Below are 25,903 nucleotides of genomic sequence, written 5' to 3'. Positions count from 1 at the left end.
GAAGAACAAAGTAGGAGGGATCACAATACCAGATATCAAGCTGTATTACAAAGCCACTGTTCTCAAAACTGCCAGATACTGGCACAAGAACAGACATATAGACCAATGGAACAGAACAGAGAATCCAGAAATTGACCCAAGCCATTATGCTCAATTAATATTTGACAAAGGAGACAAAAGCATACAATGGAGTCAAGACAGCCTCTTCAATAAATGGTGTTGGGAAAATTGGACAGATACATGCAAACATATGAAACTAGACCACCAACTTACACCATACACATGCACAAAAAACTGAAAATGGATACAGGATGGGAAACCATACAAATCTTAGAAGAAGCCATAGGCAGCAAAATATCAGACATATGTCATAGCAATATCTTTACTGATACAGCTCCTAGAGCAATGGAAACTAATGAGAATATCAACAAATGGGACTACACCAAAATAAAAATATTTTGTACAGCAAAAGAAACCATCAACAAAACAATAAGAAAGCCCACTGCATGGGAGAACATGTTTGTCAATGTTATAGCAGATAAGGGCTTAATCTCCAAAATTTATAGGGAATTCATATATCTTAACAAAAAGATATCAATCCAATCAAAAAATGGGCAAAGGACATAAATAGACACCTTTTGAAAGTTGACATACAGAAGGCCAAGAGACATATGAAAACATGCTCTAAGTCATATGGAGAGATGCAAATCAAAACGACCATGAGGTACCATCTCACGCCTGTCCGATTGGCTATCATCAACAAATCAACAAATGAAAAGTGCTAGTGAGGATGTAGAAAAAAAGGAACCCTCATACACTGCTGGTGGGAATGCAGACTGGTGCAGCCACTGTGAAAAACAGTATGGAGTTTCCTCAAAAAATTAAAAATGGAACTCCCATTTGACACAGTAATCCCTCTTCCAGGAATATATCCCAAGGAACCAGAAACACCAATCAGAAAGGTCATATTCACCCCTTGTCATAGCAGCACAATTTATAATAGCTAAGATTTGGAAACAACCTAAGTGCCTATCAGCAGATGAGTGGATTAAAAAGCAGTGGTACATCTACACAATGGAATACTATGCTGCTGTGAAAAAGAAAGAACTCTTACATTTTCAAAAGCATGGATGGAGCTGGAGAGCATTATGCTAAGTGAAATAAGCCAGTCAGAGAAAGATAAATACCACATGATCTCACTCATTTGTGGAATATAAAGAACATCATAAACTGATGAACACAAATAGATCCAGAGACAGAGAAGCATCGAACAGACTGTCAAACTTCAGTGGGAAGGTAAGGGAGGGTGGGGTTAAGGGGGAGAGATCAACCAAAGGGCTTATATGTGTGCATATAAGCATAACCAATGGACACAGACACTGGGGGGGATGGTGAGGGCATGTGCTGGGTGGTGGGGGTGGACAGGGGGAGGTCAATGGAGGAAAAAGGAGAATTATGTAATACTATATGTAATACTTTCAACAATAAAACAAATAAATTAAAACAAAGGATTTTCCCCCTAGAGATACATCATCAGGGTTTGAGCAAAGGGGTTTGCGGGGAGGACTAAGAGAATCCATTGAAGTAATAGTCAAGACTTTCCCGCCATGTGCACACAGAAAGAAGCCATCATAGTCTCAAAATGGTGTCCACACACAAAACAAAACAAAAGGTCTGTTAATAATGAACATAGTCAGATGGTTGCTGAAAAGCCAGGATCCAGGTTGGGGAGTTGCTTGCTCACCGTAACAATATTTGTTCTATTAATCATGTTACCTCTTACCCTTGCTTCCAGTATCACTGGACCCCCTTCCCCCAAATGGTTTGGTTTAACGTCTGCTCCTGAATAAGTCCTACCAGTGCTTTTGGATTGGAAGAGGTCAAAACTTAAAAACTTAGATGAATTTCTCTACATGGGAAGGAAGTTAAACACATTTTTAACAAACACAGAACTTTTGTGTTAGACAGAATTTTTTAATAAGTTGAGATAATTAGTGGATCAGGTGCTCATTTGTTCTCAGATTCATCTTCCTTCCCCTGCTCTGCGTTTCAGGAAGAAAGAGTCTGATTTTCTCTTACAAAGCAAGACTCTGATAGAAGAATGGAGGCTGAGAAAGGGAAATCAAACATTCCAGAAGTGGCCGGTCTCCTCTAAGATGCCAGCTGCCACTGCACCATGCTCTCTGTAGTCCCACTCCCTCTGGGCAACTCTTCACATGATTCTAGCTCCTGCTGAGTGGCCTGGGCTTTTGGGTTTTCGAAATACCACCTCCTCCCTTTGTTCCTCAGCTCCATGAGTGCTACTTTCTGTCGTTACTGAGCTTTGGTTTGTCTCACCATCTCTTGTTTGACACTCAGCTCCTCCATAGCTTGTCAACCTAAATTAAATTTCTTCATTTGAGGATCCATAATGGCTTTTATTTTCCTGGTTGGACTCTGATTGCCTCAGGTAAACTAGTTGTGGTTGTGCTGTTTCTGGTGCAGATGACAAAGGAGTCGGGGCAAAGGAATCTGAAATATTAGAATAGTGGTAGAAAATCTCTGATCAAAGATATAAGTATAAAACATTTTAGGACAATATGGACAGTTTTTATGACTCACTTTTATACAAACACGTAGAATACCTGTATATCACTTATTGTATTCATTTTCAGACTTTTTTCTTGCTGCATTTTGCACTATGGAACCTAGAGGTCTTTTTATGTCAAGATATAGACTCCCAGAATAATTTGAAAACATAAATTGCCTAAGGTTGAATAAAATTCTTTTTTAATGGCTTTGAAGCGAAGGGACGATTACAGGAGTGCAGGTATCACTTTACAAACACACAGTTTCGGCCAAAGGAAATATGTAGATAAATAGACCTGCAGTTTTATACATTGTCCTCTGTGAGGTTCAGTGGGTAAGCAGCAGTCTGGAACTCAAAAAGCCTTTGAAATATCCTCTACTCCGCCCCTCATGATCAGTGACCTTGAGTAAGTCACCTAGACTGCAGGCAACTCCGGCGGTGGAGAGAATGATGTAGTGTCTGGGAAAGCCATTCATTTGAAGATAAAACAGTGCTAGGGAAACTTAAACAAAATAACATTTGGAAATGTCCATGTGCATGAAGCTCTCAACCTTCTGGCCCTTTAAATACAGTTCCTCATGTTGTGACCCAACCATAAAATTATTTTCGTTGCTACTTCATAACTGTAATGTTGTTACTGTTATGAATCATAATGTAAATATCTGATATGCAGAATGGTCTTAAGCGACCCCTGTGAAAGGGTCGTTCGACCCCCAAAGGGGTCGCGACCCACAGGTTGAGAACCGCTGCGAGGATTCTATTATCGTAATCTGTCATGTTTAGTTATCTCTGTTCATGTTGATGTATGGGATTTATTTTTCTAACACCCACTCCCATGAGCTCCATAGGCCCCCTAGAGAGAAATTCATTTTACCAATTCGAAACAATTGCTTAGTTTTCATTTGAATTAAACGTCCCATCATTTCCCTTTGTAATAAATGTCAACTGGTTAATGCAAAAAACAACGAAACACTGAGACTCAGGTTGAAACTATTGGCAAACATGCAATGAAGAATTGACTAACGCAGTTGTCTACTTCTGTGAGTGTTGAAAACTTCCACTGCCATCTTCAGCATTGCAGGCCAGGTTTCCTAGCAAATTGTTACATTCCTCATTTCAAGGGGCACTTTACCTCCAGGCCTGACTTTGTTTTTAAGACTGCTTACCATGACACAACTAACTCTGGAAACCTCTTTTTTTTTAATATATTTTATTGATTTTTTTACAGAGAGGAAGGGAGAGAGATAGAGAGTCAGAAACATCGATGAGAGAGAAACATCGATCAGCTGCCTCCTGCACATCCCCCACTGCAGATGTGCCCGCAACCCAGGTACATGCCCTTGACCGGAATAGAACCTGGGACCCCTCAGTCCGCATGCTGACGCTCTATCCACTGAGCCAAACCGGTTTCGGCTCTGGAAACCTCTTAATCCAGTCCCAGCACAGTCTGATTCAAGTTGCCAATAGTAAAATACTCTGCAGGTGCGTGACCCATTTCCTTGACAGACATCTGCGATCACTACTCACTGAACTCTTCTTTTTTTTTTAATATTTTATTGACTTTTTACAGAGAGGAAAGGAGAGGGATAGAGGGTTAGAAACATCAATGAGAGAGAAACATCGATCAGCTGCCTCCTGCACACCCCCTACTGGGGATGTGCCCGCAACCAAGGTACATGCCCTTGACCAGAATCGAACCTGGACCCTTCAGTCCGCAGACCGACGCTCTATCTACTGAGCAAAACTGGTTAGGGCTCACTGAACTCTTCTTAACCCAGTGTTTCAGGAAGCCCTTACCAATGGGTTGATGCTATCATAATGGACATAATTATTCTTTAGACTTGCTTTGGAAATATAACACAAGCCCTTTAACACACAGCTGATATCAGATATTTATCTTAATATGAGGCTCTCAGACAATTGTAGTCAATCATGTCTATCAGAAAGTATCATTGTGGGATTTTTAACTTGACAGATCTGGAGAGAGTACTGTGGAATTTGTTGGAACTAACTAGTGCTCAGAACCTTTGGTGCATGAATTTTCTCTAGGAACAGGAAAAAATGAAAACTGAAGGTAATGGGAAACAACAGAGAATTGTTTTCATTTCACAGTGATGGATTTCTGAGTCCTGGGAGAGTTGCCACTTGGGTATGATATCTAACTTGGATCTTGAGCAAGTACAGTGGTGGGTATTTAGTGATAATGAAAAGAGAGATAATGTTTTGGTTAGACATAGAGTAGGTATCATCTCACTAAATACCCAAAGAACTTGTATGCATATATACATAACCCATGGACACAGACAATAGTGTGGTGAAGGCCTGGGGTAGGGAGTGGAGATGGGCTAGAAGAGGTCAATGGGGAAAGAAAGGGAACATATGTAATACTCTCAACAAAAAATATTTAAAATAAAATAATAAAATGACAACTTGGCTCTTTGAGAAAATTTCTGTAGAGTTCAGTGAAATAAATACTTATTGAGTAATTACTGCACAAGAGGTAGTGTTTGGTTATTGCACTCTTAATCCATGAAATGCAGATACCAATGTTAAATTTTGTTTACCTCACAAGATTGCTGGAAGGATTAAACAAATGAATGATATAAAACCATTATTGCAATATCAAATATTATTTTATTATAGTAATATTTTAATGAAAAGTGTTACACTATGAGAGAAAAGCTTTAGTAAGTATTAATACTTAATATAGAAATGTGAGGAAAGGGAACATCAACAAGTGGTTGCATGAGATTACCAAAAACAGTCAGGAATTTTAGGGAAAGTATATCCTATATAATAAAAGGGTAATATGCAAATAGACTGAACAGCAGAACAACCAAACAACCAATCAAAGCATAATATGCTGATGATATGCTAAGGCTGCTCAACTGCTTGCTATAACATGCACTGACCACCAGGGGCAGATATTTTGACTGGTAGGTTAGCTTGCTGCTGAGGTCTGGCTGATCGGGACTGAGCAAAATGGGCCAGACACGCCCTGGAGCCCTCCCACGGTCTCTCCCAGGCTGGTCAACCTCCCGTGTCCCTCCTTGCCCCCAACCATGCACCAGTGGGGTCTCTCAGCCTGGCCTGTGCCCTCTCGCAATCTGGGACCTCTCGGGATGTTGGAGAGCCAGTTTCAGCCCGATCCTGCAGGCCACTCCGCTTGGGAGGGCGCCAGACTCAGGGCTCACGGCTGATGAGCACTGCTGTGGTAGCATGAGCCTCTCCCGACGGGGGCTAATTGGGTGTGAGTCCACAGCAGGCACAGTGGGGCCAGAATGAGCGGGAGAGGCAGGTAGGAGCTGCAGGTGGCGTTGTACTGCAGTTTTTGGCCTGATCCCTGAAGGCCACCCAGAGGGACCCCACCCATGCATGAATTCGTGCACTGGGCCTCTAGTTTTTAAATAAAAGTAATAATTCTGTTAATGCCAAACAAGATTTTTGTAGGATTAATTATTTTGGATGAACTTCTCATAGATCAATTTTTGTTTCTTTTGGGTAATAAAACTATTTGTAGTAAATCTGAACAATGCTTTCACATTTAAGGTGAAGGAAAAATAAGAATGTTCTCAAAATTAATTGTTATTAATGAAATTCAATATAAATAGTAGCAAGTGATTTATACTATTGTGTTAAACTGACCTCAGAGTTGTAGTATTTTACTTTTGCGGGTATTTTCCAAATTACTGAGAATCAATTATTGAGAATACTTCTCAGACTCAGCTCAAAATACTGGTCACTCCAAATATGAAAATAGGACTCTCTCATCTAATAAGCATATTTGTTTTTATATGTATAACTATCTGCATGGACTATCAGACATAAAAATAGGAACTAGTCCTATTGTTTAAAGATAAGCAAAGTAACAAAAAGAAACAAACATTCAAATGAATAATGAAATACGTTTGATCTATAAATTTGTCATTGTTTACTTAATCAAAATTGAGAATTGCAATACAGAAAAACTTAAAAATTGTATAAATTGTACTACTGATGGTGATATTTAAATGTCCTTTAACTCAATAGAAACTAGAGATACTTTTTATTTACTTTAAAAAAATATGACACAGGTTTCAGAAACCACTTTTTCAGGAAAGCAATTAAAATTAATGGAGTGGCTATAATTATTATAAAAGAGCCAAGAAAATAACTTTGCTACTTAGGCCTTTAGGTGGAATAAAGGCATTCAAAAATTATGTTGTTTTTACTAAAAATCGACTTTTGTGAGGGTGACACTTAGTGGGACACGTTCCCTGTCCCTTTGGCTCCAGCTTCCTAAATATTCTAATAACTCAAGTAAACTGCTGGGACAAACAACACAGCTATGAATGTGTCTGGAGATTCTGCATCTGCCTTCCTTAATCAACTTCCTTTCCTGAATATGAATTGCAATAATGAGTCAATTAACGTCCTCAAATGCCAATGAGATGCAAAAGAGATTGGTAGTGGTGGTGGTGGCAATGCATCTCGGGAGCTGTTCCAATGTCTGGATTTTAACGAGAATCGCACACTGAGCTCACAGCTGATTATTTATCGTATGCAAACGTGACTGGCTGGCGCTCTCCCCTGCAGCTTTCCCCACGCCATCCCAAGAAAGTAGGCAAGACAAATTTAACCTTATCAAGACAGTCTCTTTGGTTTGGAGCCATTACTCATAAGGCTTAATTTCTAACCTCCTTACTCAAATGGAAAGGCATGCTTTGATAATTTTTCCTATCAATTTTTCCTATCATTGATACTTTACACATCTTCTGAAATTACAACCTTTTTTAGTATCTATAATAATAAAAGTGTAATATGCTAATTAGACTGGACAAAGCTGGGGCTGTGAGGGAAGCCTGGGTCCCGGGTGCCAGAGGGAAGCCAGTGCTGGCAGTTGGGGGAAGGAAGGCCTACTCTTGCATGAATTTTGTGCATTGGGCCTTTAGTATACTAATAAGTGCTTAGCCATCCATTTTCAAATCACAGCCTCTAACTGCTCTTCTTTTAAGCATTTAAACAGTTTATTGCCTTTTATTTTCCAAATGTTTTAAATATATCACTATATATCAAAATACATTTTCTTTTTTTAAAATACATTTGCTTTCATGGGTCTTGGAAATATGATTGACATGTAACATTGTATTACTTTTAGGTGTAGAACAATGATTTGACATATGTATATATTGTGAAATGATTACCACAATAAGTGTAGTTAACATTCATTACCACAGATAGTTTCACATTTTTTTCAAGTTAAGTCTTCTTCTTCCCATTTTACAGACAATAAGGCTGAGGCTCAGAAGGAAGTTTATACAGTGACTGAATAGCAGTGGCAAATTTGGAAATCTAGGCCTCTCAGACTTCATAGCCTTCGTGCCCATGAACAAGGCTCACAGCTGTGCAAGATCTGATTTCCTACCTGTTTACATGGAATTAAAGGGAATATTTATTCAAACTTCAAATTTCAAAACAGCAATTCTCTACCTCTTAACTTTAGTAAAAACCCTGTCAGTTTAATGAATATTAAATGCTCCAGTGCAATTTGCCTCTCAGACTTTTTAGTTTCCTCATTTTAAAAGCCTGGACAGCTGGCTGCCCACTTGGCAAACACAAGACCCCCAAAGTAAAATGATGACTCTGGCCGCATGGCCACTTTTTCCTGACAGATTGGAACCCCTCACTGGCCATATTTTAATATAAAAACTGAACTACTGAAATGCAGTCATATGCTTTCTTCCCAGGGAGTCCAGAAGTGTCTTTCTGAGGAGCACGTCGGCATCCACAATCAGATCTGCCATGCCACATGACCAATTTCAGGCTTATTCTCCTAAAAATGTATCTTTCCTGATTGTAGCCCTAAACAGAATGGACAGAAAGACATAGTTTAGTGAATTTCCATGAAGTCAAGTTATTCTCAAGTTAAGTGGAGTAAAAAATAAAAAGCTATATACTAAGATAATACCTTTGTTTGCACAATATTAATGCTAGTTTAGCAATGCCTTCTGTGGACTTGTGATTTGAGACATGTGTAGTTCCTACTTATTATTTATATCTGTTATGAAAAATTCTTGTATTTTGGAATGAGAATCTTTTTATGCTAATAACCCTTTTTGTAAATGCCGATGCTTTTCCATTTAGCAGAAATTCCAGAATGATTCTCTCATTAAGATACATCCTAGGAAATAAAATAAGCTGCATTTGAGATGCAGTTAAAAGATGTGCGTGTCATTATCTATACTGTCTTTACATGTGTTATTATGAAAAAGGGTAAAATATGATGACCTTTCACTCATTAAATGTGTTCCCTATCAAATGAAGGCCGATAAGTTGTTGCCTTAGCCACATCTCCTAACCAAACATAGAGGATGTGTTAATAAATGTGCATTGATCATTCACCCCTCTGCAATGTAACAGCTTAGAGGCTGAAGGCAGTCTACTTTTTAATCATAGAGTGTTGACTTCTTCAGGGGAAAAAAAAACACACAACACCACCTAATGAGACTTTAGTTTAAATGCTTTAGGAATTAAATTTTGCAGACGGAAGATTGGCTTGCCATACTTTACCTTTGGAAATCCCTACAGAAGAATTCCAAAACATGCTTACCTATGAGTAGTTCTTAAGATAAAAACAACAGCATTATGCGTTTTAAATCCAATATGAAACAAAACAATTTAGCTATTACCAGGTTTTGCAAAATGGTACACAGAAAAGTATATCCACAAAGGAATTTCAGAGCAAGTCACTGCTGTAGACAAATCACACTTTCACTTGCTGCAGTTACTTTCAAGATTAGATTTTAAATTATAGAGCAGAAGCAAAAGAAACTAAAAAATTATCCTCTTATATTTCAGTGATGTGGCCTGGAGGTGATAGCTAAGTAGCTCTTTACACACATTACTGAGTAATCTATACACGCGAATAATTAAAAGCAACAATCCCCGTTTACTCATAAAAACTTCTTCCAGGGTCCCCTTCCGAGTAGTTACAGATGTTCCTCTGCTTCCAGTCTTAAATGAGCTTCAATAAAATGTATTTTACAACCCTCCTTGGTACATTTGGATTCCTAATCAATGTCAAAAAAAATTCCCCCTTCCTTCAACTGTATTTAAATAAATTGGACACTAAGTTCTTTACCTTTTCCAAAACTAATCTAACAATTTCATCTAAGAAAAACTTTTTGTAAAAACTTTTATGTCCAGTTTAGTTCCCTATGGCTCTGAAAATGTGTCTGTGTAGCATATGACTTTAAGCCAGGTTCTTATTTGATGAGACCACATAAAAATTGGCACTGAGCGAACCTGAGGGGTGGGCTTGGAGTTGACTGGCATAATGGATTTCAAGTAGTTTTGATTTTAACCTAATACCTGTAGGAAACTCTTCCTTATCAAATACTGAATTTCTATGTCTGGATTCCTGTGGAAGTTCTGAATACACTCAAGTGAGGATGCTCACTAAACCAGGAAGGAGGTTTACAGAATCTCACCGAAATAACAACCAGTGGTTAAACTTGAACCAAACTGCAGCAGTTAATAATCATAGCCACTCTTACCATTTGCAACAGCATGGATGGAACTGGAGAGCATTATGCTAAGCGAAATAAGCCAGTCAGAAAAAGAAAAATATCACATAATCTCACTCATTTATGGAAAATAATGAACAAAGTAAACTGATGAACAAAAACAGATTCAGAGACAGAGAAGCTTCTTTCAGACCGTCAAACCTCAGAGGGAAGGTAGGGGAGGGTGGGGGTAAGGGGGAGAGATCAACCAAAGGACTTGTATGCATACATATAAGCATAACCAATGGACACAGACCCCACGGGGGTGAGGGCATGAGTGGGGGGCGTTGGGGGGCAATGGGGAGATAAGGACACATATGTAATACCTTAATCAATAAAATTAAATTAAATTAAAAAAATAATCATAGCCATCTCCTCTATATGCTCAAAAAAAGTTCAATATGGGACCTTTTGATAATATATTCAGCAGAATCTCACATTCTGCAAACTGGCTTTTTCCCAAATTCTGCCATCTGATCTGTTTTCTGCTGATGCCTTTCATTCTCTCTTAGGCAGGTGGTCAGATTGAGCAGACAAGTAGGCACCTCATGGTCAAAAAGGCACGTATGATAAATTGACCCCAGGACTGCAAAGTGTTTTGCATTTTTCCTGGAGCACAATCAACATTTTTTAAAATATACAGTGATTTGGCAATTAAAAAAATTATTTATTTATAAATAAAATCTATGCACATAGATTCTGATAATAATAAAACCATTGGGAAAAACCCACAAATATTCACCAGAGAATATCGCAAAGTTCCATTCTTTGCAGAATCTTCATTTTCCTCAATAAGAAGAGACATACATATAATGTTTTGCAAATGATTCTGATGCTTAAATTATTGAGGTGAGTAAAGCAAGAAATATTAGCACATTGGTGAGTTTGTAATTCATGAACTTTCTTTTTTTTTAATATATTTTATTGATTTTTTACAGAGAGGAAGGGAGAGGGATAGAGAGTTAGAAACATCGATGAGAGAGAAACATCGATCAACTGCCTCCTGCACACCTCCTACTGGGGATGTGCCCACAACCAAGGTACATGCCATTGACTGGAATCGAACCTGGGACCTTTCAGTCTGCAGGCTGATGCTCTATCCACTGAGCCAAACCGTCAGGGCCATGAACTTTCTTAACTTATAAAAACAATCGTCTCTCATGAATTAGAAAGACACACCAGTCATAGATGGTCCATTGATAATGTTTTACCCAATATTACATCATAGGAAGGGTTGGCCATTGACTGAAATAGGCAGTGAAGAGTTGGAACATATCTCTAAGATTCTGTGAATAGACTATAAATGCCCTTAAGTATCAATTTAAGTGTTCTGTCTTAAAACTTCTCGAGATAATTTTTTTCTTGATAACATAATTTTTCTGCCACAGACAATGGAAGTATAAGGTGTGTTTTTGTTTTCACAAAATGTATAATCATTCAAGATTATTGTCTAAAATTGTAAAAATATTTAAAGTGCAGCAATGTAGCTAAATCACAGCTATAATTGCTTGCCAGTTAAGTGCCAGAGAACCACTTTGGCTGGCCAGCCTTTCAGAAGTCTTCATGTCCCAACAGTGATGGGGGCAAGGCTGGGTAAGAGCAAAGATCTGAAATGTGTTCACCTTTTGAATTAAGCCTTTGATTTTGTAAAGAGATCAATAGATAATTCCATGTTTCCTAATGGGGTGACTTGAAAAGCATATTTCCTAATTTTCCATATCCTCCATGTTGAGAGCTTTGGCCTTCCTGCTGTGGTTTGGACACATCGAGCACACTGTTGTCTCAGGCTCTTTGCAGTTGCTTTTCCTTCCACCTCCCATGCTCTGCCCCTGATTTCAGTATGCCTCACTCCATTGCTTCTTCCAAGTTTCTGTGACATGTCTTCTCATCAGAGAGACCTTTCCTGTCCATGCACTGTAAAATATTAATACTCCTCTTCCAAAATTCATCACTCTCTAGCCCTTTATGCAACTTTATTTTTCCTCTTGGTTCTTAGCACCTTGTTGCATGTTATACTTTAATTGACTTAATGGTTTATTGCTTCTCCCATTAAAATTAAGTTCCACAAGAGAAGGAACTTTGCCTATTTTGTTCATTAGTGTAGTGCAGCACCTGTAACTATGGCGGGCATAGGAGTGGTGCTCAATAGACATTTGTTAAAGGGATAAATAAAATCAATTATCAGATACCTGGAGAAGTATTCAGATGACTCTTCTATATGAATCTTTTGACAGAACGATTGCTATGGATTCTTAATTTTTAAAATAATACATGTATTTGAATATTTTAACTTTTAATTCCAATTATTTACTTTTGAGGTCTTATTTTTTTATTTTTAAGGTGAGCTGCTTTTTGTGCAACTAAATAAAGATATTTGTTCTTCTGAAATATAATCTCATAATTCCATTAAGGTTGTTCATGGAACCTTAATGGTCAGAATAATAATCCCATTATCAATGATCCAGCAATTATCTTTGGGTAATTGGGCCCATTAAAAAAAATCAAAAGATTCCATGTTTTTATCATTGTCCTCCTTTCTAGAAAAACCTATGGAGAGCTACAAAGAAAAGCCATGACTGAGGCTTGCCAAAATTTTCAGAGTTGCCTTATACACATGAGATGCTTTCTTATTCAATTTGAGGGAATTAGGAAGTTTCTTAAGCCATTAATTTGTAGGAGTTTGACTTTTGACTTCAAGAAGTTCTTGATGTGTGTGTGTGTGTGTGTGTGTGTGTGCATTAACATAATTAATGTGCCTATAAGTATCAGATTGAATCATTGGACTCAGGTTTTAAAATTTTTTAACAAATGTATTAATCATACAGAGTTAGTTAATTAAAAATTTTTCCTAGAAGTCAAAATGAATGCCATTAAAAATGTTATTCCTTTTTTAATATATTTTTATTGATTTCAGAGAGGAAGGGAGAAGAAGAGAGAGATAGAAACATCAATGATGAGAAAGAATCATTGATTGGCTGCCTCCTGCACACTCCTGTACTGGGGATTGAGTCTGCAACCTGGGCATGTGCCCTTTACTGGAATTGAACCCGGGACCCTTCATTCTGCAGGCCAACACTCAATCCACTAAGCCAAAACAACTAGAGCAAAAATGTTATTCTTTTTGAAGCATAGGATAGTGTATAATAAGCACATCCAGTAGAAAACTTTGAGGGAACATTGGGAGCAAAATAATATTTGTGACTACAATGATCTCCAACTATGCAGACACTGACTCTTAAAACATTAAAGGAAAATGGAGGTCTACGGTTTATGCTGGCCCATTGTATTTTGACACTGTAGATCTTTGATAAACAGATCAATGAAGTATATACTCCAAATTTTTAGTTAGTAGATAAAGAAAGAGTTCTAGAGTCATGTAAGAACTTGTTTGCGTTCACACATTGTTACAGCCAGAATGCAGTATCTTGATTTCTTATCCTGTGGTTTTCCTATTATGTGTGAATTATTTCCATGTGTATAAAGAAGTGAATGAACATTGGGCTAAATTCATAGACCTTTCAGGGATAAAATTACTCATTGTTCAGGTTGTGCTAAACAAAACTGTCTTAGATCCGTGGTTTACAACCTGTGCCCTGCTGATGTAAAGTTCTGAGACATGAGACTGAGAATGGTCAGGGCTCCAGGACCTTCCCATTTTCCCATTTACACACTGGGATTCCATGAAAGACTATATTTGAATAGGAAATTGTTACTACAAATATCTATCTAATAATAGGATAATGTGCAAATTGGTTGAGATGCCGTCACATAACGACCTATCAGCAGGCTGCATCCCCACCCCCTGCACCGGCCCAGAGACATGAGGCTCACGTCCCCACCCCTGGTGATGGGCCCTGAACATGAGGTTTGTATCTCAGTCCCCTGTGCTGGCCCGGGGACTTGAGGCTCATGTCCCCAACCCTGGCAACAAGCTCAGGGATGTGAGGCTCCCATCCCCGCGCCCCTGTGTTGGGCCCAGGGGTCTGCAGGTGTGCAGAGAGTCCTCTCTGATGTGGGCCTGGCCAGGGGTCCACAGGTGCATGGAGGTCCACAGGCCTCTGCCGCAGCCTGGCCCGGGGGTCCGCAGGCCTCCCCCGGCTCCGGCCTACCTCTTTGGGGCAATCCATCAAGGAGCCTCGGATGGGTGGGTGGGTAGGGCCTACCTCTTTGGGGCAATTGATTGTGGGGCTCCTGCACTGTGACAGGGCACAGGCCAGGCTGGGGGACCCCCAACCCACCCTGAGGGCATGAATTTTGTGCACTGGGCCACTAGTAAGTAAATAAATAAGTAAATAAATCACTATTCTATGTTATTAATGCTTCAGTTAATTCCTGATGTGAATTGTGCATATCTATTTGGGTTAAGGAAGGAGGCCAATTTTTATAATGCAACCACTAGAATTGGTGACAATCACTTGTTATTAAATGACAAGCATTAAAAAGTGTGTATATAATCTACACAAGTTTATACATTTATTCAATCTACCTTCCATGAATTTAAAGTTACTTGCTTGAAGGGCAGGGGACACACACAAGGACCTGTTTTTTCTGTGAGTCCATACTCAAAAATTGCCACTTATATAGACCCACCATTTTATCAGAATAAGCCATGAGTGAGAGGAACATTTAAACTAAATCTGACTAACTAAAAATTTATTTCTGGAAGAAAAAACAAATTGCAGTGGAAGAAAATTAAATGGTGACTTAAAGTCACCCTTTGTTCTTTGGGGCAATTAAATTACACAGCATTATCGCTTTGGGGTTTTCATTAAAGAATCCTTCGAACTGCCTGGCTTGGGAACTTCGAAGTTTGGCAATTTATTATGTTCGGCATTTCACCCTTTCCTCAGCTCGCCTGTTCAATACCCTCCCCTCAGGTCACCATTGTTGCCCTCACCTCTCATGCCTATGGCAGATATTACTAATTGGTCATGGCATTCTTTTCTGTTGAACCTAAACATGGCCTCAGAATTTGTACTAACATGGTACTCTAGGTAGCCAAGACCAATTGATCAACATTTTCACATGTGATGAAAGCTATTTGCCCTTGCTGGTGGAGCAGGAAAAAACTGAGGGCATTGAATTAGAGGGTTCTGTTCTAATAATAACTGTAATTCTGCATAATTCTGAGCAAACCAGTTAACCTCCCCGTGTCTCAGTTTCATTGACTATATAATGGAGAAAATAATTACTTTTATAATAATTACTTTTCTTAAGTTATAGGATGGTTGTAAGGATATATGACAGTGTGTACATGAACATCCTTAGAGAAAAAGGAAAACCTCACGAATACCTATACCAATTAAATTATTACAATCACCTATGTATGGAGAATTCCCTACCCATATCCAAATTCAAATATCTGCTGTTTTTGCTTCTTTTACCACTCAGGTTTCCCTTTCCACATCTATAAAATGTCAATAGTAATAGTTACAGAATTATTATGAGGATTAAATGAAAAACATGTGCAAAAGGCCCTACCACAGCTTTTGGCAGAATTCAAACTCAATAAAGGGTCATTATTATCCTCTTCACTAGCCAACTCTCTGGCCAGTGCTAGCAAAGCTAGGGTTGAGTTGGCTCTGGTCCCCTAGCATAAATGAGCACACTCAGGACACATCAACATAAAAACCAGGAGGATCTAATGTACTACCTGGTGACTATCTTTAACAACACTGGATTATATACTTGAACATTGCTAAGAGAGTATCTTAAATATTCTCACTACAAAAATAAATGGTAATTGTATGAGGTGATGCAGGTGTTAACTAGGCCTCCTGTGGTAACCATTTTGCAATATATAAGTAAATCATATCATCAGGTTGTACAGCTTAAACTTATACATGTTATCTGTCAATTATATCTGAATTAAGCTGGGGAAAAATATAAACCCAGAAAATAAAATCTCATGAAGGTTTGGAGTGATCTGTAAAACTTGTTATAATAGTTTGATGATACATTCCAGAGAAAAGTAGATGAAGTGAGAAAGGGGATGCAGTGCTGGGGAATGGAGGGTGAGATGAGGTCAGTGCTAATCCAGAGGGTATAGCTCTATGACAATGGATACATCTTGATGATATAATCAGCACCAGTGCTAGTACTGGTATGTACTGTGGGCTTACTAACTGTCAGACTACAGTAACTGTTCCATATGTTACCTTATTTACTCCCGTTAGCAATACTAAGAAGGCCCATTTGACACACATGAAAACTGAGACCTGGAGAACTTAAATAATTTTCCCAATGTCATAACTTGAAAGTGAGGGAACTGGGATTGAATTCAGACACAACTAAGTCTTATTCACAAAATTATTATAAAAACCAGACTGTAGCTCAATAATCCAATAGATTTCTTAATGAGAAGAACAGGAAGATGGAAGAATGAGATAAGAAGGCATTAAGGAGTAGAGTGGCCACATAAAATACAAAATGCCTAGTTAAATTTAAATTTCAGTTAAAAATGAATAATATTTTAGAACAAATATGTGCCAAATATTATTAATTTTATTTGATGCACATATATATTGTGAAATGCTTTACCATCATAAGGTTAATTAACATATCCTTTGCTTCACATAATTACCATTTTGTTGTTGTTAAGGTGAGAACATTAAAACTTTACTGTCATAGCAACGTGCAAATATACAATATATAATCATTAACTATAGTCACTATGCTGTACATAATGTTCCTGGAATTTATTCATCGAATGACTCAAAGTTTGTACCTTGTGACCAACATGTCCCCATTTCCCCCACCTCTCAGCCCCTGACAATCATTATTCTGTTGTTTCTATGAGCTTTATGTTTTTGGTTCCTCATATAAGTGAGATCATATACAATATCTGTCTTTCCTTGTCTGATTTATTATGCTTAACATAATGCCTTTAAGGTCTACTTATGTTGTCTCAAATGGAAGATTTTTGTCTTTTTAATTACTGAATAATATTCCTTTGTGTATACATACACCCCATTTTCTTCATCCATTAATTTGTCAACAGACACTTAAGTTGTTATCATGTCTTGGCTATTGTGAAAAATGTTGTGATGAAAATGAGAGTACAGATACCTTTTTTAATTTTTAAAAAATTTATTCATTTTAGAGAGAGAGTAAAAAACATCAATTGTTGTTCTGTTTATTTATGCATTCATTGGTTGCTTCTTATATGTGGCCTGACCAGGAATCAAACCCACAACATTAGTGTATGGGGACAATGCCCTACCTGTGGTCGGCAAACTGTGGCTCGCGAGCCACATGTGGCTCTTTGGCCCCTTGAGTGTGGCTCTTCCTAAGCCTTAGGAGTACCCTAATTAAGTTAATAACAATGTACCTACTTATATAGTTTAAGTTTAAAAAATTTGGCTCTCAAAAGAAATTTCAATAATTGTACTGTTGATATTTGGCTCTGTTGACTAATGAGTTTGCCGACCATTGCTAAGTTAGCAGGCCAGGGCCATAAGATATCTTTTTGAAATAGTAATTTCATTTCCTTCAGATATATACCGAGTGAGATTTCTGGATCATATGGTAATTCTTATTTTTAATTTCTTGATGACCCTCCATAATGTTTTTCATAGTGGCTGCACCAAGTTGCATTCCCACCAACAGCGCACCAGGGTTCCCTTTACTGCACATACTCACCAGTATTTTTTTTATCTCTTGTTTTTTATCCTTTCTTCTCCCTTTCCTTCCTTCTTCCTTCCTTCCTTCCTTCCTTCCTTCCTTCCTTCCTTCCATCTTCTTTATAATAATCGTTGTAGCAGGTGTGAGGTGATATATCACTGTGGTTTTATTTTGCATTTCCCTGATGATCACTGATGTAGAGCTCCTTTTCATGTACCTGCTGTCCATTTGGATGTCTTCTTGGAAAAATGTCTATTCAGTTCTCCTGCTCATTTGTTAGTCAAATTGTTTGTTATTTTGCTATTAAGTTGTTTGTGTTCTTTATATAGTTAGATATTAATCCCTTATCAGATATATAATGTGCAAATATTTTCTCCTATTCTGTAGGTTGTTGTTTTTTGTTTGTTAATGGTTTCTTTCACTGTACAGAAGATTTTTAGCTTGATGTAGTCCCAATTGTATATTTTTGCTTTAATTGCTTGTGCTTTTGATTTCATATCCAAAAAATCATTGCACCACTCATGTTAAAGAGTTTTCTCCCTATGATGTCTTCTAGGAGTTTTACAGTTTCAGGTCTTAGGTTTAAGTTCTTAATCCATTTTGAATTAATTTTTGAGAGTGGTGTAAGTTAGGGGTTCAGTTTCATTATTTTTCATTGGATATCCAGTTTCCCAAACATGCCAATACCATACTATTTTGATTACTATGGCTTTGTACTATAGTTTGAAATGAGAACGTGTGACTCCTCCAGCTGTGTTCTTTCTCAAGATTGCTTTAGCTGCTTGGGGTCTTTTGTTCCATAAGAATTTTAGAATTATTTTTTCTATTTCTGTATAAAATGCCATTGGAATTTTGATGGGATTTCATTGACTCTATAGATCAAACATGTCAAACTCAAAGACTAACACAGACCAATTAAACAAGGTTTAAGTTTATGTAGGCCGCAAAAAAACAAAAGCTTCAATTTTCATAGAAACGTATGTTTATTTCTATAGAGACATGCTGACTACAAAAGGCTGAAATAAATGAGTAATTGTTAACATAAAATAATAGGACATTTTAATAAAAATTAATATTTTTTCTTAAACATTAAACCAGACACTGGGTAACTGCACAAATAAGCATAACACAAATAAACCTATTTTTCTTGTTCTCTGAAAGCAAAATATTTCCTGTTGCGCACACCAAACAAGTCAGTCTAAGACTAATGACATGGCAATTGGCTGCTAAAATATTCACTGCTAGTATTAGTGGAGAGAACTGGCGTGCCTGCGCATAAGGAGTGTAAAAGAAATGAATGCAAAATGATTATAGTAATCAGTCATTAGTGAACATTGTAGTTGGTTATTAAAATTATGTATAAGAGAATATTGTAAAAATTAAGTGTAAAAGTTTTATTAAAACGTTTCTTACATACCGTTATATTGGCTGGGCCACAAAAATATTCGTTGTAGGCCACATGTGGCCCATGGGCTGAGTTGGACATACCTGCTATATTGATGGTTTTGCATAGTATAAACATTTTAACAATGAACTTTTCTGAACTATGAACATGAGGTATCTTTCCATTTATCTCTGCTTTTTCAATTTATTTAATCAATGTCTTATAGTTTTTGGTGTATAAAGTTTCCATTGACTTGTTTAAATTTATCCTACATATTTTATTGATTTAAATTCTATTAAGATGTGAATTTTTTCTTGTTGTTGTTGTTTTACCAAAAATGGGAACTGTTTTTAAGAAGAAAACAGCAAGGAAAGAAGGTTTTATTGAGTAAAATGTACATAAAGAACATTTTCTGGAACAAATAAGGGGGAATAAATTTCTTAATTATATCTAATGCAGGCTACTTGATTTCCTTATTTCAAATAAAAAAAATGCAGGAAATACAAAAATTTTCTTATAGAAATGCCTGTTGTCAATTTTTTAACATTAATTTACGGAGTCTCTGAGAATCTAACAAAAGCTATGGACCACTTCTCCAGAAAAAGCTTATATCCATGCCCATACCCCTCTCCCAAAGTCAACAGAACCCACAATAAAAAATCTATGTTTCGAACCATTTAAAAGGAGACAGCATGGCTTACTGAACAATGTGCCTTAAAGTCAGTAAGATGTCTTACATAGTGGTAGCCTAACAATCATTTAAAACTGATTCTTGGGAAGGGAGAGCCCTGAATCACAGCATTTGCCAATTTCCACGGTATAAATTTCCACTGTGGCTAATTTCAAGTTACCTGCATAGCATAGCATCACTCATCAGAGTTGGGAAGAAATGTATAGTAGCACATCGTAATATTCCAAACATATGCATACATAAACAATATATGTAAAAAAATCTCAAGGACATAGATAATGGTATCCTATATAATAAAAGCCCAGCGACCATAATGGCAGAATGACCAGAACGACCGCTCAACTATTCCCTATAAGGTGCACTGACCACCTCTAGGTCCCTTTCCCCTGCCAGCAGGCTCCAATCGCCAATGGTGAATGGGGAACCTGGGTGGATGGCAGGGGATGCAGGAGGCACCAGGCCAAAACCCCAACCCTGCTGGTCACCCCACACACAGAGGGCAATCCGCGGCGGGGGTGGGGCTGGCAAGTGGGCAACAATGGCTGACTTCTCAGTCCCTTTCCCGGCCATCAGGCTCCCATCACCAGATGGCAAACGGGGAACTGTGGTGGGTGGTGGCAAGATGGCCCTGATTGCAGGCTAGGCCTAGGGACTGTACTTGTGCATGAATTCATGCACCAGGCCTCTAGTAATATGATAAAATAATTAGGATATGGTAAGTTTTGAGTATTTATTACCTCCTTAAAATATAATTTATATAATGATAGTTTATACGATTTAATTTTCAATAATGGCTATGTTTAACAATAGCTTGCACATTTCCTGAAAATTTAATAGGCAGCTCTCGTTGATTGAGTACCTCACTGGCTTGGCTCCTTATGGAATCTGCAAATAAATCTCATGATTGTCACAAAAATTGAAGAAAGGTAATGTATATGAAGCACTTAGAAGTTTCTAAATAGAGCAAGTAACATTTTCTTCAAAGTATACTAAGGGTTCACTTCGGCACTGAAGTTTACTTATTTATTTTCTCTCATCTGCACTAACTGCCAATTTTAGGTGCCCAAAGAATAACTGGATCTCAATTACATTTCTATGCTCTCATTAGAACAATCATCTTTGCTGGATTAAAAAAATTATTCATTAAATAATATATTTCCTTATCTTGTTCTGCTTTTTTTTTCTCTTTCTAAATGTGACACGGATGTTAAAATAGTACTGTGATGTTTTTTATAGGCTACCTAACCCCTCAGACACAAGGAGGGCCCAGCGAAATCAGTGAATTTATATATTTTAAGTTTCATAAATTACCCCTTTGTTTCTATAATATGTCAATAGACTACAGACACTGTGTTTCTCTATGTCACTTTCCTACAACAAAATGAAACTGCCCGGGCCCTATCTATAAGGTCATCATTTATGGAACAACCACAAATGTAATCAATCAAGTCATTCCAATGGAGCAATAGCCAGTGTGACCTCAACAGACTTTGGTTTTTGGAGCCAGATCTCTTTAGTGACAGACATAACCCTGGTGGGTCGGCAGCATCCTTCACTGCTCACTCTGCCATCTGCCACTGTGGAAACTTCATCATTAAAGGCAGAGTTGTTGCTGGACAAATTTGCAAATGGTTTTGAGAGCATTATTACTGCACAGAACATTACCATCTGTAAGCAGGCAAATCTGAATTACAATGTATGTCTACCTTTCTTTCTCTATGTATATCTTAATAAAAATACGCATGTATTAATGTCGAAACTGGGGGCATTTTCTTTTGTATGGAATTATAGCTTTTCAAATGCCTACAGAACTTAACTTTCTCCTTTTAAATACATCCTTATTTAAACCGTCACAGATCAAAGATTATCTATATTATTTTGCATTTAGTTGTCTGTCCTTATTCACAAAGTACTTTTGTTTGATTTTATTCACTTATTATATTATATTATTATTTATTATGTATATGAGTGTATGTGTATATATATATTATAGCATTTAAAAATACTATGTTACTTATGATATATACTATGTAATTTAAAGAATAATACGGTATTACAGGTTTAACACTTTTCAGTTATGTCTTGGAGAAAGTACCATCTGCCTTCCTTCAAATTTCAACCATGGAATAAATGACAAACTCATAAAAACAATATAATAAAAACATTAAACTAGATTACCCAATTAATAAGCCAGGTAGTTTTATATATATGATATGTATGGGGTATGTATGTAAGGAATATAATATATATATATTATTTTTAAGTCCTGCTTTATAGTATTCAGATTATGACAACTGTAATTATACTATTATAACAATATAGTATTTTATATCATATTATTATTATATTATTATTATTATTGCCATTGTACAGAGAAGATAACCAAGGCACAGTTTGGTAAACCATAGATCAAGGATTCTGAACTTAGCAAATCTAGGCCCAGAATCTGCACTGTTCATTTATCAGAATCTGTGGATCACTAGAGTCTAAAAATATGTCAATGGATTGAAGGTTTATCTTAGCTTGTGATGCTAGAACAAAATGTCATAGACTGGGTGTCTAAAACAATAGGTATTTATTTCTCACAGTTATGGACACTGAAAAGCCTAAGTTCAAGGTGCTGGCCAATGCTGTTCCTGGTGAAGTCCCTCTCCTGGCTTGCAGATAGCCACCTTCTTGCTGTGTCTTCATATGGTGGGGAGAGAGAGAGAACTCTGGTCACACGAGTGGCGAGGGATGGAGGAGACAGAGAGGTGGGGAGGTGGGGAACCTGATCAGCCCTGATCACCAGCCAGGCCTAGGGACCCCACTCGTGCACAAATTTCATACACGGGGCCTCTAGTCTACACTAATAAAAGACAAACATGCAAATTGACCATACTTCGCTACACCTTAAGCCACACCCTCCAGCCAATCAGAGCGACTATATGCAAATTAACCCAACCAAGATGGCGGCCAGCAGTCACTGAGCTGGAGCAAGCAGGATGCTTGGTTGCCCCAATGATGGAGGAAGCCAAGCTTCCTGCCTGCCGCAGCCGGCTCTGAGCTCCACTCAAAGCAACAAAGTTTCAATTATAGAAGATAAATAAACCCCAAATACCTACTTTCAGCTGGCTGTGGCCACAAAGCTGGAGCGAGCAGGAGGGTTGGTTTGCCGATGGTAATGGAGGAAGCCAAGCTTCCCTCCCGCCCGCCCTGGCAGGCTCTGAGCTCCTCTCAAGGCTACAAAGTTTCAATTATAGAAGGTAAATAAATACCAGAATAAAAAAATAGAAAAAAAGGAGAGGCTGGGAGCTTCTGTTGCCGGGGGGGCTTGGCCAGCCTGAAAACGGCCCTCAGCCCCTCACCCAGACTGGCCAGGCACCCCAGTGCGGACCCCCCACCCTGAAGGGGTTGTGGCCAGCCTGAAAACAGCCATCAGCCCCTCACCCAGGCTGGCCAAACCTCCATGGGGTGAAGATCCCCACTGGGGAGGGCGGCTTGACCAGCCTGCAAACAGCCATCAGCCCCTCACCCAGGCTGGCCAGGCACCCCAGTGGGGACCCCCAACCTGAAGGAGATGTGACTAGCTGCAAACACCCATCAGCTCCTCACAAAGGCTGGCCAGGCACCCAAGCGGGACCCCCACCCTGATCCAGGACACCCTTCAGGGCAAACCAGCTGGCCCCCACCCATGCACCAGGCCTCTATCCTATATAATAAAAGGGTAATATGCAAACTGACCCTAACAGCAGAATGACTGGGAATGACTGGTGACTATGACACACACTGACCACCAGGGGGCAGACGCTCAATGCAGGAGCTGCCCCCCTGGTGGTCAGTGCACTGCCACACGGGGAGCTCTGCTCAGCCACAAGCCAGGCCTGCTCTCCGCTGGCAAGTGGACATCCCCCAAGGGCTGCTGGGCTGCCAGAGGGATGTCTTATTGCCAGCTTAGGCTCAATCCCCCAGGGAACTGGCCTAAGCCAGCAGGTGGCCATCCCCTGAGGGGTCCCAGACTGCGAGAGGGCACAGGCTGGGCTGAGGGACCCCTCCCCCCCACTGAGTGCACAAATTTTTGTGCACTGGGCCTCTAGTTTACAATATAAAAAATATTACTCACTTAAATTTTTTAAATGTTTTTTTATACAAGATTGATTTATACAGCACATTTGTGATAATTTAGACAGTGATTATGACCTCGATGACCAAGCTCTCAATAATTCAAGTAGTATAAAAGGCAAATGTAGATCTTTTAGCATGTGGAACATTGTTACAATGCTTTCTTCTCAAAACTACTATTATTATTTTACTGCTTCACAAATTTGGGTGTAATACTTGCACAGGCATCATGCTAATCTCTGTATCATTTCAATTTTAGTACATGTGCTGCTGAAGCAAGCACACAAAATATTATTTTAAAAGTAAAATGAACAGTGGTTCTGTCAGATTAAATGACAAACTTAAAGTGGAAGCTTGATGGGTGAGAGTCAGAAGTAACTGGCAGCAGTGTGAATGATGTACCACGAACAGGAGATCGGGTGGTTAATGTCTTGATTACCTGAACTCAGTCAGCTGCAGAGAAAATGGACACGATGACCTGAATTTCAGAGATGTTTCAGAAGTGGGGATGGAGTAGAGGAAATGTTAAAGGAAAAGTCAAAATGTAAGCACAATTTAATAGCTTGGGTGAATGCATACTTAGCTTTACAATAAGAGACAAGATACGGATTGCATGGTATTGAGAGGTGACCAGGAGAGAGGAAAAGCGTTTGCAAGTTCCATATAACCATATAACAGCATGACATTTAAGACATTTAAAAGTCTAAACCTATCTTCCCATTCTCATCTCTCTTCACTCTCTAATAAACCTGTTCCTTATCCCCAGGGCATCCTCCCCAGGACCTAGTAAGTCAGTGGTATAAACCCGTTATGCAGTTTCCCACCTAGTGTTGTTATTTATATCATCTTTTTTCCTTTGTGAAATGGCCCATCTCTCACATATCGGCTAGTTTAAATCACACTGGCACTACAAGGCTCTACTGAAGTGTTGTGTGTACTTCATCCCCCAGGCAAGATCTATTGCTTCTTTTTCTAAGTCTCCATAAACCTAAGTTCAGAACTTGATTACAGCCCTCATCACATCAAGTTATTTTAAATTGCATGTTTCAGTCTATCCCACTAGAATGTAAGTGCTGAAAGGCTTAACTTGCTTCGTTGTATAAATGAAAGTTTTCTTATGTAAATTGCTATGTGCTATTGAACATTACCTAATTAGGATGTGTTTATTTACTCTTGTCATTCACTGGTTAAGCTGCTGAGGTTGCAACCGTAAGTTCTGTTGTTATGGTCCCTGCCCTCCCAAGGGTAATACCTAGTAGATGACACATAGAACCAAAAAGACCAATAAATCAAAGAGTGTCATAAGTTTAGAAAGCATGATGATGATGATGATAATGATGATGTTAGCGAATAGCCATTGAGTACTTTAGGTGCCAAGCATGGTTCCAAGCACTGTACATGTATTTTGTGATCGGATCCTCACAACAGCTCAGTGACAGAGAAAGTAGAGAGTAATTTCATAGAAATCAGAAGGAAAACAACCAAGACTGGAAATCAGCTAAAGCTTCCCTAACGAAGTCAAGACCTGAAGAGGAAGGTGGGGGAAGGTTGGGAAGAGGATAGAAGAGAAAGGGTGTGTGTGTGTGTGTGTGTGTGTGTGTGTGTGTGTGTGTGTGTTTAGGTTAGAAAAAGGAAAAGTGCATCTATCAGGAAACAAATGCCAAAGGCCGATCAATATATTATTATTTAGTAGATATTGGGAGTATATTTCCAAAGTCAGACTATATCTAAAAGAGCTTAATTCCTTTAGAAAGAGTCACAAAGCTAGACCAGACCTCTCATCCTCATTTTACAGATAGGAGCATTGACTCCCAGCTCAAGGAAATGAATTCCCAATGCCACGCAGAGTCATTGGCAAGAGGCCATTCCCAGCCAGGCTCTTTCCAGAACACCATGCTGCTGCCTCATGGATTGTTAAATGGGTCCTACTTCAGCCAGCCAGCAGTAAATGCACACAGAAAAATAACATGACTCCCAACCATCACATTCCA

General features: G+C 38.5%; 1 non-coding gene across 1 annotated transcript; it reads right to left on the bottom strand.

The window, feature by feature from the left end:
• Nucleotides 1–24,091: 24,091 nt before the first annotated feature.
• On the bottom strand, nucleotides 24,092–24,195 carry LOC132224190 (U6 spliceosomal RNA). The gene has a single exon (XR_009450618.1). It is a non-coding gene; the product is annotated as a U6 spliceosomal RNA (small nuclear RNA).
• Nucleotides 24,196–25,903: the final 1,708 nt, after the last annotated feature.

The sequence above is a fragment of the Myotis daubentonii genome, chromosome 1 (assembly GCF_963259705.1).
Source record: "Myotis daubentonii chromosome 1, mMyoDau2.1, whole genome shotgun sequence".
Taxonomy (NCBI): Eukaryota; Metazoa; Chordata; class Mammalia; order Chiroptera; family Vespertilionidae; genus Myotis; species Myotis daubentonii.
Note: the sequence above shows the minus strand (reverse complement) of the source record. Positions and strands in the feature narration are given on the sequence as shown.